Source organism: Ascaphus truei, chromosome 12, assembly GCF_040206685.1.
Source record: "Ascaphus truei isolate aAscTru1 chromosome 12, aAscTru1.hap1, whole genome shotgun sequence".
NCBI lineage: Eukaryota > Metazoa > Chordata > Amphibia > Anura > Ascaphidae > Ascaphus > Ascaphus truei.
The window spans coordinates 11,653,630-11,677,055 of NC_134494.1; the positions used below are offsets into that span (position 1 = coordinate 11,653,630).

The window sequence follows — 23,426 nt, forward strand, 5'->3', positions numbered from 1 at the left end:
ACAGGGGAGGCAGTGCAATCAGGTATTGTGTCCAATCAAGGACTCAGGACTGGTTCCTGCTTTTCCTGTACTTATGTGAAGCGCTATGTACACTAATGGCGCCATATAAATAAAGACATACATACATACTTAAGGAGCTGCACTTTCCTGATTTAGTGAGTTGCCTCTACCCTTGAGAGAGGCCGGTCTTACCCATATCAGTTGTACAGGGCTCTGACAATCTGTGGGCCCTCCCTTAGGGAGCGGAGGGGCACTATTCCTCTCACTCCACCAGGGAGTAGGAGAAGAGCAAGCACAGCTGTGGGGGCCCTGTACCTGCAGTGAGTGTCCAGGATAACATCCTGAGGTTGAAGGCCTGAATATCTGCTTGTTGCTGTGTATGCTGTGAAGTCTACAGTGTGAAATAAAGTGTTCCTGTGTTACTATACCTTCCTGCCTGAGACTGCAATCTATCAGGGGAAGGGAAAATAAACTCTCCTGCAGGGATTGCTCCCCTCATCCCTGGGGCCTGCAAGAGATGGGGGCGCTGTCACTGTGAGTACGAATCAGTTTATACCCCAGATACCTGTTCTGACATCCCCTACCACCATGCAGGAGACTCAGATCTACTGTGAGCCAGCAGGTATGCACCACCACACTCCATGTAGCAGCAAGATCTCCCAGAGCGGGGGTGGGGGGGGGGGGGTGAGATGTGTTACTGTACATACATATAAAAAGTATTTTACCAAAACAGATTATACACAAAATGATATCAAAACCTTAAAAAACATCAGATTTAATCCTTAGTGTATATAATTACAACCCAGAAATGTTATAGGTGAAATGCAACCTGTAACACGCAAAGCGTCATATGTACTGTATCTCTCAAACTGGAAGTGGCTAAATGATATAATGACCTTGCTTAAATGCACCAGTGACAATGCAAAAGGAATGAAAACAGAATTGACATAGATCGAGTACTGATTGGTCAGATTACATGCAGGAGCCATCCTGCTCCAATTTTAACCCTAGGAGAAGATACGGAAACAAGCTGCAGTTCAAGCAATATCCTGCATGTGTGTTTTTAAAATAAATCTGTTCTGTGCTATGAGAAAATACTTGTAGCATTTTTTTTTTTTAAACAACTTTGAAAGACAATTTTTAATGTATTCTAATGTAACAAACATTTTTGTTCCTATAGCAACCCTTTACAAAGGCACAACCTCTTCCTTTTCTGTAAGCCTCTGGCACACCCATGAAACAGGCTCTGGCATACTTCTTTTTGAGTCCTGCCCTATCCCTAGCCGTGCACGAGCAAAATTGTATCTAGTGACTGCCTGGTCACATGATCTTCCCCACAGAAGTGTCTTTGGGGACACTATTGAGATAAGTGACCAAGGGACTTATACATTACTGTGGACACGGTGTCGGGTACATGGTGTTGGGTTGAACATGTGGGAAGAGGCCCTGCGAGGCGTGGGGCAGTTGTGCATCTACTCACTATAGAGTATAGTTTAAGAGTCATCCGTTATCTCATTACAGTAAAGGTTCTTCAATTTTTACCATTGTGTGAGATCATTTGATTGTGTCCTGTGAGGGGCTGCTTCTGCTGGGATCCCTCACAGGTGGAGGCGCTGCACCATATAGTAAGTGATCCACCCCAGGCTCTCTGTGGCAGGGGCTTAGGCTCCTGTGAACCAACAGGTACAAGGGCAGCACTGGTAGCTTCCTGTGTTCACGGGGAAACAGGGCTAAATACTGTGTGTGTGTGTATATATATATAAATATATATATATAGCCCATACTCCCCCCCCCTAATCGCAGATCAGGTCCCCTAAGGTGTTCTGGGGTCTGGATATATGTCTCTGTGTGGTGCATACCTGCTGGCAACAGGAGGACCTGAGTCTCCCGCGATGACATGGGGGACAACAGGAACAGGTTACTGGGGTGGATGCCTTCGTTCTCGTTCAATGGTGCAGCGCCTCCATCAATAGTAAGCCCCTGGAATGCGGGGTGGAATCTTTACCACAGAGATTCCCCACAGGCATGAGAGATTCCAGTCTCACAAATTATATTCAATCAGCAGCAGTCTCTTTATTCTCTTTGGGCAGCAGCAGCCGACAGGTACGATTGATGCACAGTCCACTAACTTTCTTCCTCTGGATGTTCCCTGCCTCCACTCTGGACCAAAGGGCATCCAGCGTGGGGCTAGTTCTTCCCTCACCCCCTAAGCAGGGTGAGAGGTATTTGGTCCACCTATAACTAACTGTAGCTATATCAGCTCTACTCATGAGGTGATCACTCCTCTCCTCACTAACACACTATCACTACTGTCAGACTGACAGAACACACTAAATAGGAAATGCACTGCTCTTTATGATCTCAGCAGGCACCGCCCCAGTGTCTCTTGCCTTGACACAGGGTCAGGTGACCTACCTCCACCACTCAGGGCCAGTGCTTGAAGTGGGGGAAACCCATGATAACTTCTGGCACCTGCCCTTACCAGGGATTATACCAGGAGGAGGATAGAACTATAGCCCCATTTCTTACCAGGGCTACACTCTCCCTCAGGTGGAATCCAATGGTCCCCACTTGGACCTACTTTGCTGGACCATCCTGCTAGTGAACAATCTGTGAACATACAAAACATAGTTAATCAATATTGTGTACACAAGACTGTAACACCCATGATGGCGACATAACACAGGGGAAAATCCCAACATGGAGAAACCTAACTCAATAGTAATGACGGGGATCAGGTTTCTTCACTTCCCGCCCGTTGTGATCCACTATCTTAATAAAGAACGGTTGCACAGGTCCATTCTCCGGTCTGTACAGAATGTTATGCATAAATATTTTCCTGCCTGTACTCAAAGATTTCATCACAGAACATATTTTGTCTTCCCTTATTTAGGCAGTGCTACCAAACTTAATTCTTAAGTGCTCAAGGACTGCATCTCTGAGCCAGGTGTCTCTCTGGTCCTTGATCTCCTGCATTATTGGCTCTGGCACGTATGGAAACTCATATCCATGAGATTTCCGGTATCTCGCCGCTATGGCTCTGTCTGCCCTACTTAACTTAACAGGATTCCGGTTCCCAGCCTTTCCTGGCAGTACCCAGAACTTTGGCTCCTCAGGCGCAATATCATTATACAGAATAGATGAGCCTTTGGGGGTAATTGTGACGGGGAGAAAAGGGTTAATTCCTGATTTGCCATGCATTACTGTTGTTGCCCTGTCCCCGCCATTTGTATTCCCCATGTGCAGGCCATTCCCTGTCTGCGAGGGTAAAAGACAAGATGCATTGCTTTCCATACCCTCTAACCAACACATGATAGAAGATCTTAAATGTAAGGCAGGAGGTATTTTTTTGTAAGTCTAAGCAGGACTTGGACATCCAGCTGTGATATGGGTGAATGAGCTTCGCTATTTTTATGACCAAGCCTGAAAGGGTTGTAATTATTTTTATGATGGAGCCTCAAAAGGCTCCCACAGATTTAGAGTCCCCCTGTCTAAAAGAGTGTCAATTATGACAATACCCAGAGGCCCATAATGTATACAATACTGGCATACTGATGCACAGCAGATGTCAGGCTAGTGACACCTCTAAGTCAGAGACCAGACACAGTGGCCCCAAGAAATGGGTGTAGCCAAGGTATGCTAAGTGGCGTGGGCGTCAACCTGACCCATGCGCCCTGCCCACCGGACAGCCCATTTGACCGGTCTTATGAACTGTGGGTCACTTGGCTATTCATGGTTTTTTTTGTTCCCACGAGGGGATTGGATCCACATGTTAAAGATAGCTTTGGCCAGTCTATAACTGTGGCTTCCCAGGTATTTCCCAGTGTGATTCCTGAATTTTAATCCATGATGTAAAGATGCAAGACTTTGTTCCAGTACAGCAGCAACCAGTCCAGGAGTGAAGGGGTTAACAACCACATAACCACAGGACTTTTAAAACCAAGGCTGCATTTCTTGCACGTGCAAGCAAAGGACAATTTCTTTCGTTCCAAGGACAATACCTTTCATTTTCTTATCCCAGTGAGTGTTTTTTTAAGCGTATTCTGCAGATGTCGTGTGTTTGTCTATTAAGGAAATAAATCACAATTTATTTTGCAACTTGTTCTGTTCAATCAAGTACCCAGAAATATAAATGTGTTGATAAAAGTTGATGTCATCGTGACAGTAATCACTTTTTGCATAATTTCTCTCCACCTGTTATCTAACTCATTGGCAACCTCCTGTGGATGATAGGTGCCTACGTCCCACCAGTGATCTACAGTATCTTTCTTTATTAATACAAATCTGGTGCGGTCCATCCCCTCATGATACCCTGTAAATAACGGTGCCCACCATTTATCTCGGTGCTCATATGAGGATGACACACTCATACCTTCCTCACTCTGTTCTTGAGGATACACCAGACATTGCTGCCTCAGTAGAGTGCGAGCCTTTACGCCTTCCTCTGATGACATTCTTATACGTTGTGGGGTTCATCTTAGGTGGTTTGGGACTTACGGGACCCGCTTTTGTAGTAACCTGGAACCCTCGGGCCCTACCTCTATGAACAGGGTTAAACACAGTAGGATTAGATACATATACAACACTTGACAATGGTATCTCCCCATCAGAACCCTCATCACTTGTCACCCAATCCCGCCAATCAGTTGAAAACTTGGACGTCTTATCCAGCTTACTCCCACTAGGACCCGGTGGCACGACACGTGACGGGGCAGGGGCAGTGGCCGGGGCAATGTCGCTAGGGGCAGTGACCATAGGATCGCCATAGTCCATTACAGTGTCTCTGACTCGGGCGATGCCACGACCTGTAGGTATTTTCTTACTGTCTCTTTCGGCAGCACTTCGGGCTCCTCGCTTGGCTAATTGAGCTTTAAACTCCTCGAACTCTGCTTCCAGCCCAGCTCTCCTTATTGAAGCTATCAAAGCTACGGGGCCTCTGCGCCAGTCTGACCCGGAAGTGATGTCATCGTAGGTCGTCGCGGAGTCTCCATCCACTCCTTGGTCTCGAACCGGGAGTGCGTCGAGGACCGGAAGGGGTGGTGGTGGACCATCAGGGTCGTGGACGGGCAGGTAGGCCTCAAGCCCTTCTCTCTCCACAGGTTCCTCTTTCACCTGGCAGGAATAAGGGGGGGTGGTGTCTTCTTACCGCTCTGCTGTCTTGCGATGCTCTGCGGTTCCTCCGGAGCCGACTCGGATCCCATCTCCGCCGCACTGGGAGTCGCCACGGCCGTGGGACTTCTACGCGGTTCAGGCCGCACCAGCGCTCGCTGTCGGGGGGTCTCCGGACTCGTCTGCTCCATCTCAGGGGTAAGTGGAATTTCTTCTTTACAGCTGGGGTGGTCCGCCGGCCGGCGCATCACAACCGATGATAGGCTGTCTCTCTCATCCGACGAGGACTGCAACGGCTCCTCTGCTGGGGAATCACCTCGAGTCCTTGCGGCATCGCCAGTGGATATGGGTACAAAACGGGCCCGCTCCGGTACCTCTAATGCGGTCGCGCTCTCCTCCGTCGGGGCATCTCCTGGTGGCTGGGCCTGGGTCCCTACCACAATGGTGATATATGGGACCAGGGCAGCCTTCCCATCCGCCACCTCTACCTTGATCAGCGTCGCTGGAGAGGCTTCTCGCGGGGTCACTATAATAGGGCATGGCTCGATAGGCCAGAGGTAGAACGTGCCACACTGTTGGCACCGTGCCGTTGTACTTGGGGCCGGTCCGGGTGACCTGCATTGGATGCACAGGCACCGCAGATATTCTCGGCCATCAACCTCCACAACCAGGAGGCCTCCTGGAAGCTGATAAGTGGTTACGCTTAAGTCAGCCATCTTTTGCGCAGGGGTTGATTCGCTCAGCTTACTGGTTTCGCACTTGGCTCCTTCTCCTTCACCAGTCAAGCAGAAGTGAAGTTCCTCAGCCTCACTTCCTGTCCCTCCTTCTGCTGGGGAGGACTGTTGGGATTGGTTCTCAGTGTGCCCCCTCCCTCTGGTGGAAACAAGAGGAGGGGTACTCTCTCTCTTTGTGTGATGTGGCTTCGTTCGTTGGCCAGTCACTGCACGGGTGGGTGCAGTTTCGGCTTTCGCGCCGCTCCCTTCTTTTGGCTGGGGATCTGGGTTTGGCGCCAAACCCCTGCACATCTCTTGCCTCATTTCTCTTGCAGCCTGCTTGCACGCAGCACGTGCGCGATCTAGGCTTGGCGGGAGTCGCCATTTTGGACTGGCTGCAACACGCGTTGCAGTGAATGGCACAGCTGTCGCCATTTTAACCTCCTCCATGCCCCGCAGAGCACATGTATCTCTCGCCGCCATCTTTAGTGAGCCCTCTAAGCCCACGATAGCGCTACTCTCAGTGTCTATGGTGTAACTCGTTCCTAGACACTTACTATACTTAATGGTACTCTAACCAATGAATATAAAGCATGGCATACCCCAGGCTAGGCAGAACTCTCTCCTTGTACACCGCACTCGCTGACGGTCCATTACAAGCACTCTGTGGTGTGTTTTCTAGGTACTGGCTAGTGTACTTGGCATTCCTACTTTTGGCCACTTATAGTGCAGACCCTATGCTGAAGTCCTGACCTAGTTAATGGGAGCAGGATACAAACCCATAAGATTCATTGGAACCTACAACGACCAATGGGGATCAATTTATCGTATCCTTAATAAACACTGGTATATCCTCCTAGATGATGATGATCTAAAAGGAGTATTAACAACTACACCAAAACTCACGAGTAGGAGGAGTAGAAACCTCAAAGATATTCTAGTGAGAAGTCATTATCAAAGTAAAGAGAGGACTACATGGCTGGAACAAAAACCCAAGGGGTCCTATCCCTGCGGGAAGTGTAAGGCGTGCAAATTTGTGCCTAAAACATCTGAATTTGCAGACTCTGACAACAGGCAAATATTTAAAATAAAAGAATACATCAATTGCACTACAGAGGGAGTTATATACCTAATTATTTGCTCTTGCGGTAAACTCTATGTGGGGAAGACCTTTAGACAATTCAAAATCAGGATACTCGAACACCTGGGGTCTATCAGAAATCAAAAAGATACCCCACTTGCGAGACATGTTATAAGCACGAAGGGAACAGTGAGAGACTAAGGTTTATTGGTATTCAACATATCCCTTGGGGTCAACGCAAGGGGGACTGGAATAAGGTCCTCTTGCAGACCGAATGCAAGTGGATATACAAACTAAAAACTCTCAGCCCTCTAGGCCTTAATGAAGGCTATATATATACCTCTTTCATTTAGCAAAACTCAGCTTATCTATCAATCTAAGAGTTTTGCTTTGACTAACTAGCCTTAAGCAACCATGTCCGTATTGACCTTATGGGCGGACAGAACAATAGCTACCCACAATCCTACACCCACTGTTATACTATACATAATAAACATATGACATCTTTATGGGGGGTGTATGGTATACAGTTTAAACTAGGTGCCCGTTTTGACCTTCGGGGCGGGCAAATAGGGTAGGACATTCCTACACTGCTTAAAAATACTGATCAGTGGGAATACATCTAATTATTAGGATTGGGTTAGATGTTGCTGTATGAAAGAGGTATATATATAGAGTAAATGCTCTCTTTATGCATATGTGCAAAGTTTATAGCATATAATGAGGGATCTGAGATATAGAGCAATCTTTGCTAGATATACTCTGCATTTAGACAAGGAACTGCACAAATGCTGTTTATTGTCTACCTTTTATTGTTCTAACTGATATGCCAGGAAAACTCCTACTACTTACCAAGTGTCCAGTAATAATAAATACATGGGTACATCTAAGATACTTAATTAACGTGAGCACATTGGCAGCAGAAGCATTAAAACTTGTGAAACAAAATAAGAGGACACACAGAGAAATAGACAACACATTATAAAGATCTTTATCCCTTTCCCTAGCATTACCCCCGACAGGGGACAGTCTGAGATTACAGGGACATGGGCTCCAGCCCGATTAGAGGAGGTCTTGTTACCTCCCACCACTTCACAGGAACATATAAAATGATAGCGCTTCTCTACACGAGTACCTCCCACCTTGAGAAAGCGCAGGTCCACTCACGCGCGAAACGTACGTCGGCATGACGTCACCACGTTGACGTCGTGGAGGAGGAACCTAACTGGTGAGATCAGTCCTTGCTGTGCGGCTGCTGCGGGCCATTATTCATGCCTGACAACTATTGATCTAAGCGCCGGTATTTATGTATAACCTATGCTGACGCGAGTGAAAAGGGCTACAAGACGCTTTATTTGTTTATTTAATATGTAGCCACACTAATATGCAGCGCCCAAGCAACGATTTGGCAGTGTGTAGCCATTAACTTGATTGATTATTCTTATGTCCCAGACACTGTGTATGAACATTTGCTATAGAGGGACACTTTATATGTGCACACTAATGCAAACATATGTGCTGTGAATATATGTAATCACTATACCAACTCTACATGCACACTGAAGCTATTCATGTGAGAGGTTATTGACTTATAGCACTTATCTATGGATTAACCTCTGAAGTGCTGTACCTCCCACATAGAGCTTTTTTGGTCAATCATCCACTGCCAGCATTGCAAGCACACCGGTTATTTTCACATTTTAATTGTTTTTATCCGTTTAGAGTTAGTGTAGTGTGTTAAGTGTTATGAATTATAAATAAAGATTTGTTATTTTGCCATTTGGCGTTTTAGTGGTAATTGTCCGCCCACAGCGATGGGCGCAGTTACTTACCTGTAATTAGGTTGATCTAACCTTTTTGTACTTGGGGCATTTGAGCCCAGTTATTCACCTAGCCTTGTGTGCAGATAATGAGGATCTTGGGGGAGAACTCCATACCTCCTCTTTTCTGTTTTTGTACCCCAACAGGAATCCTACACTATCTACCCCAAGGCGACTAGAACAGCTATAGCCACTTGTACTCAAATTTACATCACCCTCCTAGGGCACCTAGGGTGTATTGTGCTAGAGGACTGTCTCTCCTGACTACCCCTAGTCTGCAAAAATGCCCATCCTTATGCAGCACTTGCTCTGAAAGTGTACATACATCTTTCAGCTCTGCTTCGCTGAAAACCTGTCCTGTTTATCTCAGCAATCTCAGCAGCGCCTCCAATTATAGCCCATACTCCCCCCCTAATCGCAGATCAGGTCCCCTAAGGTGTTCTGGGGTCTGGATATATGTCTCTGTGTGGTGCATACCTGCTGGCAACAGGAGGGCCTGAGTCTCCCGCGATGACATGGGGGACAACAGGAACAGGTTACTGGGGTGGATGCCTTCGTTCTCGTTCAATGGTGCAGAGCCTCCATCTATAGTAAGCCCCAGGAATGCGGGGTGGAATCCTTACCACAGAGATTCCCCACAGGGATGAGAGATTCCAGTCTCACACAAGGTTATATTCAATCAGCAGCAGTCTCTTTATTCTCTTTGGGCAGCAGCAGCCGACAGGTACAATTGATGCACAGTCCACTAACTGTTCTCCCTCTGGATGTTCCCTGCCTCCACTCTGGACCAAAGGGCATCCAGAGTGGGGCTAGCTCTTCCCTCACCCCCTAATCAGGGTGAGAGGTATTTGGTCCACCTATAACTAACTATAGCTATATCAGCTCTACTCATGAGCTGATCACTCCTCTCCTCACTAACACACTATCACTACTGTCAGACTGACAGAACACACTAAATAGGAAATGCACAGCTCTTTATGATCTCAGCAGGCACCACCCCTGTGTCTCTTGCCTTGACACAGGGTCAGGTGACCTACCTCCACCACTCAGGGCCAGTGCTTGAAGTAGGGGAAACCCATGATAACTCCTGGCAACCTGCCCTTACCAGGGATTATACTAGGAGGAGGATAGAACTATAGCCCCATTTGTTACCAGGGCTACATATGTATAAAGCAATAAGAAGACAGGGCAGCTCCCATAGTATAATACTGTATAAAAAATTTTTTTATTAATAAAGCTGCTAGATTACGGACACTCACAATATATAAAACAGTATTAAGCAGTGAATAAAGGTGTCATGGCATATCACCAATTACTCCATTTCGTACGCCAATCTTCGTGTAGCCGAACTGATAGTCTCCATCGCGGACGCCAGGAACATGCGCGCGTACTAAGTCTCTTCCTGGTTTCAAAGTCTCGCGATAGTTGGTGCCGGGGATTTCATAAAATCCGGACACAGTTCGATATGCACTGTATGCACAGGCAGCTTGGATATTTGGAGTAGAAGGGTATGAAATCGACAAACAATAACAAATGAACAAATGAATAAATAAAGTCCATAAATAGGTCTTGCCCTACGCATTTCGTCGCTGCATGCGACTTCTTCAGGGGTAACAATGAACTGAAAGGTCATAGAATTAAGAGCATGTAGTGATATATATCACCCCATCACTGGCAGAGATCCAAGTAGATTGACGGACAGCCCAAGAAAGAGTGAGGCAGATTTGGTATCTATACCGCTGACTACCCGGATGATCTACTTGGACCTCTGCCAGTGACGGGGTGATATATATCACTACATACTCTTAATTCTATGACCTTTCAGTTCATTGTTAGTCCCTGAAGAAGTCGCATGCAGTGACGAAACGCGTAGGGCAAGACCTATTTATGGACTTTATTTATTCATTTGTTCATTTGTTATTGTTTGGCGATTTCATACCATTCTACTCCAAATATCCAAGCCGCCTGTGCATACAGTGCATATCGAACTGTCAGGATTTTATGAAATCCCCCGTCACCAACTATCGCGAGACTTTGAAACCAGGAAGAGACTTAGTGCGCGCGCACGTTCCTGGCGTCCGCGATGGAGACTATCAGTTCGGCTACATGAGGATTGGCGTACGAAATTGAGTAATGGGTGATATGCAGTGGTGGGATTCAAAATTTTTAGCAACAGGTTCTCTCTCAGGGGGAGGGGAGAGAGAGACGGGGGGGGAGGGCAGAGAGAGAGATGGGGGAGGGCAGAGAGAGAGATGGGGGGAGGGCAGAGAGAGAGACAGGGGGCAGAGAGAGACAGGGGGGGCAGAGAGACAGGGGGGCAGAGAGACAGGGTGGGAGCAGAGAGTCTCTCTCACATTTCTCCCAGTCCCTCTCACATTTCCACCAGTCCCCCTCATATGTCCCTCTTATCTCCCCCAGTCCCTCTCACATCTCCCTCAGTCCTTCTCACATCTCTTTCAGCCCCCCTACAACTCTCCCAGTCCCTCTCACTTCTCCCCCAGCCCCCTCTCACACCTCCCCCAGACCCCTCTCACACATCCCCCAGCCCCCTCATATGTCCCTCTCATCTCCCTCACATCTCCCCCAGTCCTTCTCACACCTCCCTCAGTCCCTCTCACACCTTCCCCAGCCCCTCTCACACCTCCCCCAGCCCCCTCACACTTCCCCCAGTCCCTATCATCTCCCCTAGTCCTTCTCACATCTCCCCCAGTCCCTCTCACATCTCCCCCAGCCCCTCTCACACCTCTCCCAGCCCCTCTCACACCTTCCCCAGTCCCTCTCACACCTCCCCCAGCCCCTCTCACACCTCCCCCAGTCCCTCTCACACCTCCTCCAGTCCCTCTCATCTCCCCCAGTCCCTCTCATCTCCCCCAGTCCCTCTCACCTCCCCCAGTCCCTCTCACATCTACCCCAGTCCCTCTCACATCTCCCCCAGCCCCTCTCACACCTCCCCCAGTCCCTCTCACACCTCCCCCAGTCCCTCTCATCTCCCCCAGTTCTTCTCACATCTCCCCCAGTCCCTCTCACACCTCCCCCAGCCCCTCTCACACCTCCCCCAGCCCCTCTCACACCTCCCTCAGTCCTTTTCACATGTCCCCCAGCCACTCTCAAACATCCATCATATCTCTCCCTCCCCTCCTCCATGGCTCCCTGGCTGCACACAGGCGGGGGAGATGATATTCAGTGGCAGAGCAATCACTTCAGTCAGAGCAGGATGTGAGGAGCTCTAGCTGCAGGCACCGGAAGTTCCGGGTCAGACAGCTAGATGGCGCACCGCCCGTGCAGTCCTGCTCTGCTCTGAAACCAGTGATTCTACTGCCGGTTAATGCACCGGTTCTGCGAACTTGAAAAATTCTAATAACCGGTTCGCACGAACCGGCTGAATCCCACCACTGATGATATGCCATGACACCTTTATTCACTGCTTAATACCTTTTTATATATTGTGAGTGTCCATAATCTAGCAGCATTATTAATAAAAAAAAATGATACAATATTATACTATGGGAGCCGCGCTGTCTTCTTATTGTTTTATAGAGTGAAGAGGAAAGTGGTTGTTCCTGAAGACTGGCAGCGGCACCCTACAGCTAAAGCAGACACTCTTCTATTTTTTTGGACTCTCCCCGTCCCCAATTTTTCCATTTTCTTTGTGTTGTGTCTTTTGTCGTCTTTGTTTGTCATTTTATATTTGTATGTTTCAACTAGATTTGGAGTTAACTGTTATTTAGATTGCCATCACTCCTCACGTGTACACAAACTCTCCTATCCAGTTATCCAAGCTAGCGCAGCAGTAATTATCTTTTTTTTATATATATATATATATATATATATATATATATATATATATATATATATATATAGTATATATATACTGTATATTTATATATACTCTGTCACCATCACCCTGTCACCCTCTCACAGTCACTCTCTCACCATCACTGTGGCAAAAGAGCGCATTGTCCCCTCTCGAGGGAAGGTAGCTTTGCTATTCACTGGGTAAGTTATAATTGCATTGCAGCAACTACTGAAGTTAAAAAAAAAAACTTTAAAAAAAATCACCAGCTTGAACTGCTGCTTTAAGGAGTGAAAAGCGCAGATAAAAAAGTCACATAGTAATATCACTCAACACACAGTTGGTCTGTAAGTTGTACTGTACAGTAAGTAAAGAAAAAACCCATATCAATTAATTATAACAATTGATTAAACACATACACCTCCAATATTAATTAAAATGCAGATAATATAGATATTATTATTATTAAATAAGTATATACCGTATACATGTGAAGCAAAAGTACATGTTGATGAAATACATTTCACGTATTCTATCCCAAATTACAGTAGTTACTGTATTTCAAGTACTGTAGATTAACTCCAGGCAGCTTGTGCAGCTTAGACAAAGAGCAAGCTCAGAAGACTTAGGCCTCGGTCCCGCTGCGCTCGTTGGCGCGGGCGGCAATGTAGCGAGTTCCCCACCAGCAGGGGAATCCTCGCGAGCCGGTCCCGGTCCCCACTGGCTGCACAGCTGACTACACGCTGTGGCGCGTCAGCTGCTGGAGACACCAGAGAATGGTGTTTCCTAGCGTTGACGCGTGACGTGTGTGGCTGTGAGCCAATGGGGAGGGGAGGCTTCGGGAGGAGGAGAGGCTTCGGGGAGCAGGGAGGAGTGTGGAGTGAAAGCAGGTGAGTGCCTGTCTGTGTGTGTGTCTGAGTGCGTGCGTGCCTGTCTGTGTGTGTGCCCGAGTGCATGAGTGCCTGCCTCTGTCAGTGTGTGTGTGTGTGTATGAGTGCGTGAGTGCCTGCCTGTGTGTGCGCGCGTGTGTGTGTATGAGTGCGTGAGTGCCTGCCTGTGTGTGTGTGTGTGTGTGTGTGTGTGTGTGTGCGCGTGTGTGTGTGTATATGAATGAGTGCCTGCGTGTGTGTGTTTAAACTTACTTTCCAGCTCCAGCCCGAGTCCGTGGAGGGAGGGGGGGGGGAGAGTAGCGGGTCCCTCCGCTCAAGCCACGCCCCCCCTCCCTGTCAAACCGCCCACCACCCGCCCACCTCCCGCTCCGGCTCCCGCTCCCTACAGACCGCATATCGCGGTCTGTGTATCTCAGCGCACCGCCTGTCAGCAGTGCGGGTGCGCTGACTCTGGGAGCGGGGCCTTAGCCTTATACACAATTGTCTTACACATGCAAAAGCATTAATCATGTCTATTCTTCGTCTTTGCTTTGTGAAACATAGTATATTGCAGATTAGATATGCATGTAGGATTGTTAAGCAATGAAAGCATCCCACCTTCATGCAAACTACAGCACTTTCTAAAAACTCTTTTTAGCTTGGCAATTTCAACTGCCAAGTCTTCTACTGTAGTAAATGTAAGCCTATTTTTTTTTTTTTGTATACTTGTTCTTTATTTGCTTTTTTTGGTAAGATCAATGGGGAATGGGGTACTGAACATAAAAACGGGAGGATGTTACTTTTGAGTTACATAGCATTGTATCCTGTTATATAACATCGTTTAGTGGGGAGACAATAATGACACTGTAGGGACAGCCTACAAATTAACTAGTACAATAAATTAACTGAAAAGACTGGGAGGGGGAAAAAGAAAGGACAAAACAAAAAAAAAAAAGAATTCATTACTTTATCAGCATGTTTCCACCTGTCGGTGTGCCTTAACCGTAATACCAACAAAACATTGAGTAGGCACACGTACCTTTGTGGACTATTGAGTGCCGAATACCCTCTAGGCCCTCCTCCAAATTTTAGACCGATACGGAGCTTATCACACCAGGGTTTCCTCAGGGGAAATTTGTTTTTTTCTTTTTTTCTTTCCCCCCCCCCACCTCCATCCTTAATTTCCGTGTTTTTAGAGCACTTCTATTATGTGTTTTTCAGATTTGGAGAGTTCCCTTAGATATATATCTATGTCCTATATAATTTCTCCACGGTTCCCAGACTTCTAAGTATTTCTGTACTGTGTCGTTTTGTATCCCCGTCAGTTTTTCCATAAGACAGATCCTCCATAATCTCGCTTTTACAGTGTGTATGGCCGGTTGCTGTTCCTACTTCCAGGCTTTGGCTATTTCGGATCTGGCCGCTGTATATATGTGTGTCAGTAGTTTATCGTCACTTTTTTCCATATTTTCGAATGGCCTGCATAGCAGTACCTTCCAGGGGTCTAGGGGGAAGGTATACCCAAGAATTGTCTGTGCCATGTCGTGTGTGGCCCTCCAGAGCTTTGTAACCTTCGGGCACGTCCACCACATATGTATAACGATCCCTGCTGGCCACACCCCCGTGTACACAGTGGAGACATGTTTCTGAAAAATTTGGACAATCGTAGTGGGGTGTAGTACCATTGGTGGAGCATTTTGTATGCATTTTCTTTTATTAATACACATGTGGAGCTCTTTGCTATTCCTTCAAATATGTTATCCCACTGCTCTTGATCTAGTTCTCCCAGCTCCTCTTCCCACCTCGTCCTCAATTTGGGCTTTATCTCCAATTCCTGTTTACCTTCTGCAAGTATGCTGTATACTTTGGAGATTAGAACCTTTTTGTCCTCCCCCATGAGGCACTTTTCCTCAAATGTTGTAAAGTCGCTATACGGACCTGTCCTCTGTATGTGATCCCTCAATTGAAGATACCTAAAAAAGGCCAAATCAGGGAGGCCATAGTCTCTCTTTACTTCCTCAAACGTCTTAATAGTGTTGTTTGCCCATAGATCTTTTACCCTTATGATATCTGCCTTGCTCCAGTCTTTAAACGCTGTTGGTTCCGTGCTCGGGATAAAGCTAATTTTGTCAAATAGTGGTGTCATCTGAGATTTTTAGGTGGATAGCCCATGTTTAAGTTTCAATGAGTCCCACATGGTTAGCGAGTGTGTGATAGATTCCAGGGGCACCCTCAAAGCTGGTCTTTCTTTTTTTGTTAACCACAGTATCATTTCTATGGATGACCCAGATATCACATTCCACCCACTTTTTCTTTTGTTTATGTGCGTGCCAGTGAACCAGCTGGCTTACATGCGCCACTTGATAATATTGCCACAAGTGTGGCAAAGCTAGCCCTTTATTCTCGCTTTTTTGTTATTCCATATGAATTTTGTGATTGCTTTCTGCAGCTCATGCATGTCCCTGGCTCTAACCTGTACTGGAAGTGTGTGGAAAAGGTACAATATTCTTGGCAATAAGTTCATTTTGGTAGCATTTATTCTACCCATCCACGATATATGATATCTGGACCATTCTTCTAATTCTTTTTTCAGCGTTTTTATTAGTGGTGGGTAGTTGGTCTCATATATAGTGTTGGGTGTGTTAGTCAACCATATTCCCAAGTACTTTATGGCCTGCGTCTTCCACGCGAAATCAAAGTTTATTTTTATTAGCTTTAGTTGTTCCTGAGAGAGGTTTATAGTTAGGGCTTCGGATTTTTCGTTATTTATTTTAAAACCCGATAGTTTCTGGAACTCTGACAGGTTACTACACTACCGACACGCTTTATTACTCTGCGGCCAGATCCGCAAGCCGGGAGATTTCCCGGCTTGCTAGTGGCCGCCCCTCGGCGTGCCGCGCGTCATAGACGCGCGGTCACGCGTCTTCGGGAGCGTGCGCCCCCTGCACGCGCGTCCAGGGGCTCCCCGAGGGAGCCCTGGTGTCCCGCGATCGCGGGACAGCGGCAGGGGGTTCCGGGGGACCCGGCGGACCCGGCAGCGGTAGGGAGAGCGCCCCGATCGGAGGGCGCTCTTCCGCTGATTCGGCGCGCGCCCGTCACTCTCGGGCGCGCGCCAGGCTACTGCTGCGGCCAAGAACGGGCAAATGCTCGAATAAACTTGGCCGCAGCAGTAAATAAGTTTGGGAGTGAGGTGAAGGGTTTTGAAATGGTTAATAATATGTCATCAGCGAACAATGCCAGTTTGTATTCTTTTTGTTTGACCCTAATCCCCCCGATATCTGCGTTCGCCCTGATTTGGGCTGCTAACGGTTCTATCGCCAATGCGAACAATAGGGGTGACAGGGGGCAGCCTTGTCTTGTGCCATTTCTTATGTGGATTTTCTCGGTCTGCATATTAATATAGGATACTTTAGCTGTGGGTTCTCCATATAGTGATGTAACCGCATTCATAAATTTGCCTTTTACCCCAAATGCTCGAAGTGTCTCAAACATATATCCCCAATCAATGCGATCAAAAGCCTTTTCGGCGTCTAAAGATAGTAGCATTGAAGGCGTTTTATTGTGTTTGGCTATCTGGATTAAGTCAATTGTTCTTCGTTTATTATCCATGGCCTGACGACCTCATATGAATATTGCCTGATCTACGTCTATCAGTTGCGGAAGATACTTATTCAATCTTGTGGCTAATATTTTGGAAAATATTTTGAGATCGTTATTGATCAAGGATATCGGTCTGTAGCTTTTGCATTGGGTGGGGTCTTTTCCCTCTTTATGTATTAGTATTATTTTTGATTCCAGCATCGTTTGAGGAAACTGCTCTCCCTCAAGAGCTTTATTAAATATCTTTAGTAATTGGGGGACTAATATGTGAGCTAATTTTTTATAGTAAATATTGAATAGACCACCTGGTCCCGGGGCCTTGGAGTTCTTCAACCCCTTTATTGTTTTTAATACCTCTGTCGACGTAATTGGCTGGGATAGTGTTTTTATATCCTGTACTGTGAGTTTAGGCAAATTCATTTTTCTGAGGAATGCTCTCTGTTTTTTCTTGGTGGTGTTCTCTTTATCTACTTTATTTCCATTGTATAGGTCTTTGTAATATGTGGTGAATTCATTAGCTATTGTCTGTGGGTTTGTTGTACACACCCCATCTTTTCTTCTAATGCTATGTATTCTAGATTGCATTCTATCCTTCCTCAATCTTGTGGCCAGCATTGTGTCAGCCTTATTGGCCTTCTCGTAGAATTTTTGTCTTGTCCATGCTATGGCTTTTTCAGCTTTATCAGTAAGTAGTAAATTTAATTTCCCTCTGAGATCCCGCAATTCAGTCTCCATGGCTATACTGTGAGTTATTTTATGTGCCTCTTCTAGGGTCTTTATCTTTTCTTGCAGGCTTACTGTTTGTTTCTGTCTCTCCCTCTTTCTATGCGATGCGACACTGATGAGCTTTTCTCTCACCACAGCCTTATGGGCCCCCCATAGGATATAGGGTGAGTTCACGCTACCTTCGTTTATTTGGAAGTAGTTGGTGGCCTCGTTACTGATCTCAGCTATGACTTCTGGCATCTTTAGTAGAGACTCGTTTAGTCTCCATGTCCCTTTACTTGGTTTCTTGTGTATGTTGTCAATGTGCACTTCAACTGGGCCATGATCTGACCAAGTAATAGGGTGTATTGTGGCCTCGGTAATTTGTGGGATCAGTAAGGAATCTACAAATATGTAGTCTATCCTTGTGTATACTTTGTGGGGAGCTGAATAGAAAGAGAAGTCCCTTTTCTGCGGATTCATCTCCTTCCATGCATCCCTTAAATCAAACTCTTTAAGTCCCTCTCTTAGCGTTTTTCTCTCCCCCATTCGGGCAGCCATTGTCTTAGCTAGGGCAGGTTTAGATCTGTCTTGTTTTTCATTTAAGGCTATATTAAAATCTCCCGCCATGACTAAGCGGCCCCGGGAGGTTGTGCCCAGCAGTCAAAACAATTTTGTGAAAAATATTCTCTTATTTTCATTTGGTGCGTACACATTAACTAGGGTTATTTGTGTATCTTCTATGCTCCCCGTGATTATTAGTTATCGTCCTTCTGGGTCCCTTCTTACCCTGTCTACCTTAAATGGAGAGTTCCTTGCTAGGAGTATGGCCATCCCTCTTTTCTTTTCGTCCTTCGCCGAAGCTGTGTATATCTGGGGGTATAATTTGTCCCAATACGTGGGGGTGGAGCCAGTAGTGAAGTGCGTTTCTTGTAGGAATATTATGTCCCCTGATAGTCTTTTATATTCTGTCATGGCTAGCTTCCTTTTTACCACATTGTTCAGTCCCTTGGTGTTATGCGATATTAGTGTTAGTGTCATTTGTATTTACCTGGGTGTGAGGTCTTCTTCTCTAGTGGATTTGTTTTCTGGTTTCCCTTGAGTGTCGGCCTGGAGGGTATCCCTCATACAGTAATGAAAACATTCAAACATGTAAACATCAAAAATAAAACAACATATATATGATAATCCAGGTGACTAACATATCCTGGATTTATGTGTTCACTGGACGTGAACGAACTTTCTCTGCGATTGCGCAGTAGCGCTAATCCCACACCCATAACCTTGGCTGTGTATGGACCGTACTGCGGTCCCAGGCGGCGGGCCCGCTCAACAAATCAACTTTTATTTTTTTTTAACATTTCTATCCCTTTTTGTTTATTTTACGTAATATAGTAGACCTTCTTTGCCAAATGTGTAACTCTATACCATTGTGACCAGCTTTATATAGAACAAGCATGATTCAACAGCCGGAATCATACATTGACCCTATCTTGTCTACAACCCCCCCCCCCCATACATTTTTTCTTTTTCATTTATTTATTTTTGCTTAGCTACATGTATTCTGCGTACTGTCACCAGTACTTCTACCTTACGGATTACCCGCTCAACCCTGGGGGGGGGGGAATGATGCTGGCCCCTTGTTATTTCTTATCTGGATCTATATAACACATCTCAGTCTATCATTTAGGCATAGTTCCTTATATCGGGATTTACGGGTCTTCTCCACTTTAGCAGGTTTTGCATAGACCTAAAATGTAAGATTTCTGGGGTTCCTTTGGATTTCTTCTATGTGGAGTGGCTCCTCTACCCACTTCTTTCCATACGGGTCTGACGGGAGGCGGTCTGTGTTCTTCGCTGGACATGGAGTCTGGTGGTTGCAATCCCAGTCTTTCTAGGAAGTCCACTCCCTCCTCTGGATCCCTCATGTAGGCTTGTGTTCCATTCCTGGTGGCGATAAGGCGGAATGGGAACCCCCACTTGTATCGAATTTCGTTGTCTCTCAGGACTTTGTGATATGTCTCAGAGCCATCCTCTTCAACAGAGTTGATGGGGCTAGGTCGTTGTACACGTCTATCGTCACATCTCCCCATTTCAGCCCTCCTTTTTCCCGTGCCAGGTTAAAAATCGCTTCTTTAGTTTTAAAGTAGTGCATCCTCACCACTAGATCTCGAGCTCTATCTCCGGCTTGTGGTCGCGGTCTGAGCGCTCTATGCACCCTGTCCAGGATCAGTAATGCTGGGGGCGTTTCCGGGAGAAGGGTCTGTAGCCATTCAGTTGTTACTCTCTCCAGATCTGTGACCATCTCTGGAATGTTTTTGAACCTGAGGTTGTTCCTTCTTGCCCTGTTTTCTTGATCCTCCTGTTTTTCCTCCACGGCAGCCATTCTGGCTCTTAGGGCCAGGATCTCCGTATCCATAGTGGTCTGGTTGTTAATGGTCTCATCCACTTTATGTTCCAGCGTATCTGTGCGTTCTCCTATAGAGCTGACCTCTGTTCTGAGGTCTTTGAGAGCGCTTTGGAGCTCTTGGTGGAGTAAGGTTTTTAGGCTTGCATATAAGTTCTCAATGTAAGCCTATTTTTTAAAGAACATGCAGTATAAACGTAGAAAACATAAAAGACACGAAATAGTATGAACAGTAACCTGTATAACTTTTACGGCCTCACTCAATAACGTATAATTGCACTGCGGTTGGTTGTATCACACCTTATTGAATCACCCGTACATCCATATTTGCTACGTAGTAGTATAGGATGCCCTAAGAAACCTTTTAGCTTTGAAAGACATGGCCTATAGGATCTATCTCAAGGAATTACAATTGCCCAATGTCATGATTGCTATAAGTATTGTATATTATAAAGAGCAAGTCTGTTGATTGGGACTTGTTAAATTGGTAACACAACCCTTCTGCATTTATTCAAAATTGACTGCAGCAATTTCAAAGGATTCTTTTACCGCATGTAATTGTTACAATTATGTAATAAGACATTAAAACCAGCAGCTCATGTTTCAAATCAATTTCCACACAATCAGTATGCTGCACAGGGCTGCAGACAGTGAGGGACAGACGGGACTCCTGTCCCAGGCCTGGTGGGTCAAGGGGCCAAGGCCTACTGCCAACAACATAGGTCAGATCCATCATCAGAGGGGGCCTGCAGGGGGGCTTTCCTTGTGGTGCCTATAAGAGCAGAGGGACATGCTGGAGGGTATCAGGGAAGGTGCCTGTCAGAGGCCGGTGGAAGAGAGGGTCTCCTCTGACAGACACCTCTTTGAGCACCCTCCAGCAGGGCCCCTCTGAAAGGCACCTATGTGGGATGCCTCAATTTTCCAAGGCAGCAGGTAGGAACACTCAGCTGCTACCTTCTGTTTTTGTCCCGTAGACTCCTATGTATACCTCCGGGCCTTTTTGAAGTGAAACTTCTTTAGTGGCACCTCATTCGAACTGGGGCAAAAATGGATTGTGGAGACAGAAATGAAACGGATGTGACATCAGTGCTGGCAGTTGAGGCCGGGCTGTGTTCTGGCTCAGCCCGACCCCAACACTGACATGATCTCAACCGCTCAAAAAATCAGATGCGGCGGCAGCGGCGACAGCCGCCGGCGCCCTCCTAATGGCCGCCGCTCCCCCCACACAGCCGCAGACATATCGCCGCCGGTGCCGCTCCTAACGGCCGCAATTCCCCCCACGTGCATTGCTACTGTACAGCGGCTCCCCGGGCTCTCTGTCCCAGCTGCGACATATGCTGCCGCCCGCGCCGCTACTAACGGCCGCAATTTCCCCCAGGTGGAGATGGGCACGGGTGGCATCCGGGGCAGCGGGGACCCGCAGACCGGCTCCTGGGACCAGACCCGCTCTCTGTCCCGGCCGCGCGCTCTGCTGGGCTGGAGACTCTGCCGGGCTGAAGTGGAGACTCAGACAGAGCCCCCCTGCGCATGCGCTGCTGGGCTCACTCGAGTACAGGCAGCAAGGGGAGCTGTTCAGCTACCGCCAAGCTCTGCACTGCCCACGCCGCGCATGCGCAGTAGTCATAGCGACGCTGCCGGATGCCACACATGCGCAGAAGCGGCTGGCAGCGGCGCCGTTCCCCCCACATGCTCCTAACGCCCATTGACAGTGGCGCTATTCCGCCCTCCACTGACGCGAGCGTTCGTGGGCCCCCTGCGCCCGCAGGAAGCGGTGGCACATGGCGCAAACCCGGGTGCAACCCGCGCGGCACAGGGGCTCGGTGCCGGGGGCAGGCTCCTTCTGCTGGTAGAAAGGGTGACCCAGGCGGGCCGGGCAGCGGACGGGTAACCTCGCCCGTGGTCACTCATGCCCGTGCCAGGCACATGTCCCCCCCTGGGGGGGAGGGGTGCGCAGAATTTTGGAAGGGGGGGGGGGATGTTGTGCAATGTTACACCCCGCCCCTGGCTGCAGCAGGACATACACACACACTGACACACATACACACACACACTGACTGACACACATACACACACTGACTGACACACACACACACACACTGACTGACACTGACACACATACATACACACTGACTGACTCACATACACACACACTGACTGACACACATACACACACACTGACGGACACACATACACACTGACTCACATACACACACACTGACACACTGACGGACACACATACACACTGACTCACATACACACACACTGACACACATACGCACACATACACACTGACTCACATACACACACACTGACACACATACACACACACTGACTCACATACACACACACTGACTCACATACACACACAAAAACACACATACACACACACTGACTCAAATACACACACACTGACTCACATACACACACACAGACACACATACACACACACAGAAACACATACACACACACTGACACACATACACACACACTGACACACATACACACACTGACTGACACACATACACACACATACACACTGACTGACACACATTGACTGACGCACACTGACACACTGACACACTGACACACACTGACTGACACACATACACACACTGACTGACACACATACACACACTGACTGACACACACACACTGACACACACACACACACTGACACACATACACACACTGACTGGCACACATACAAACACTGACTGACACATACAAACACTGATTGACACACATATACATACTGACTGACACGCATACACGCACACACACACACACATACACATACACACACAGACTGACACACATATACACACTGACTGACATGCATACACACACTGACACGCATACACACACAGACTGACACACATACACACACACACACATACACACTGACTGACACACATATACACTGACTGACACACATACACACACATTGACTGACACACACACACATACACTGACTGACACACATACACACACATTGACTGACACACACACACACATACACTGACTGACACACATACACACACACACACACACACACACACACACACACACACACACACACACACACACACTGACTGACACACATACACACACTGACTGACACACATACACACACTGACTGACACACATACACACACTGACTGACACACATACACACACTGACACACATACACACACTGACTGACACACATACACACACTGACACCAATACACACACACACACACACACACACACACACACACACACACACACACACACACACACACACACACACACACACACACACACACACTGACACACACACACACTG

At 47.2% G+C, this 23,426-nt stretch overlaps 1 protein-coding gene across 7 annotated transcripts in view; it reads left to right on the plus strand.

Annotated features, from left to right (window-relative positions):
• LOC142463899 (sperm-specific sodium:proton exchanger-like) overlaps positions 1 to 23,426 on the plus strand; it is a 956,006-nt gene that overhangs the window by 475,290 nt on the left and 457,290 nt on the right. The window lies entirely within an intron of this gene.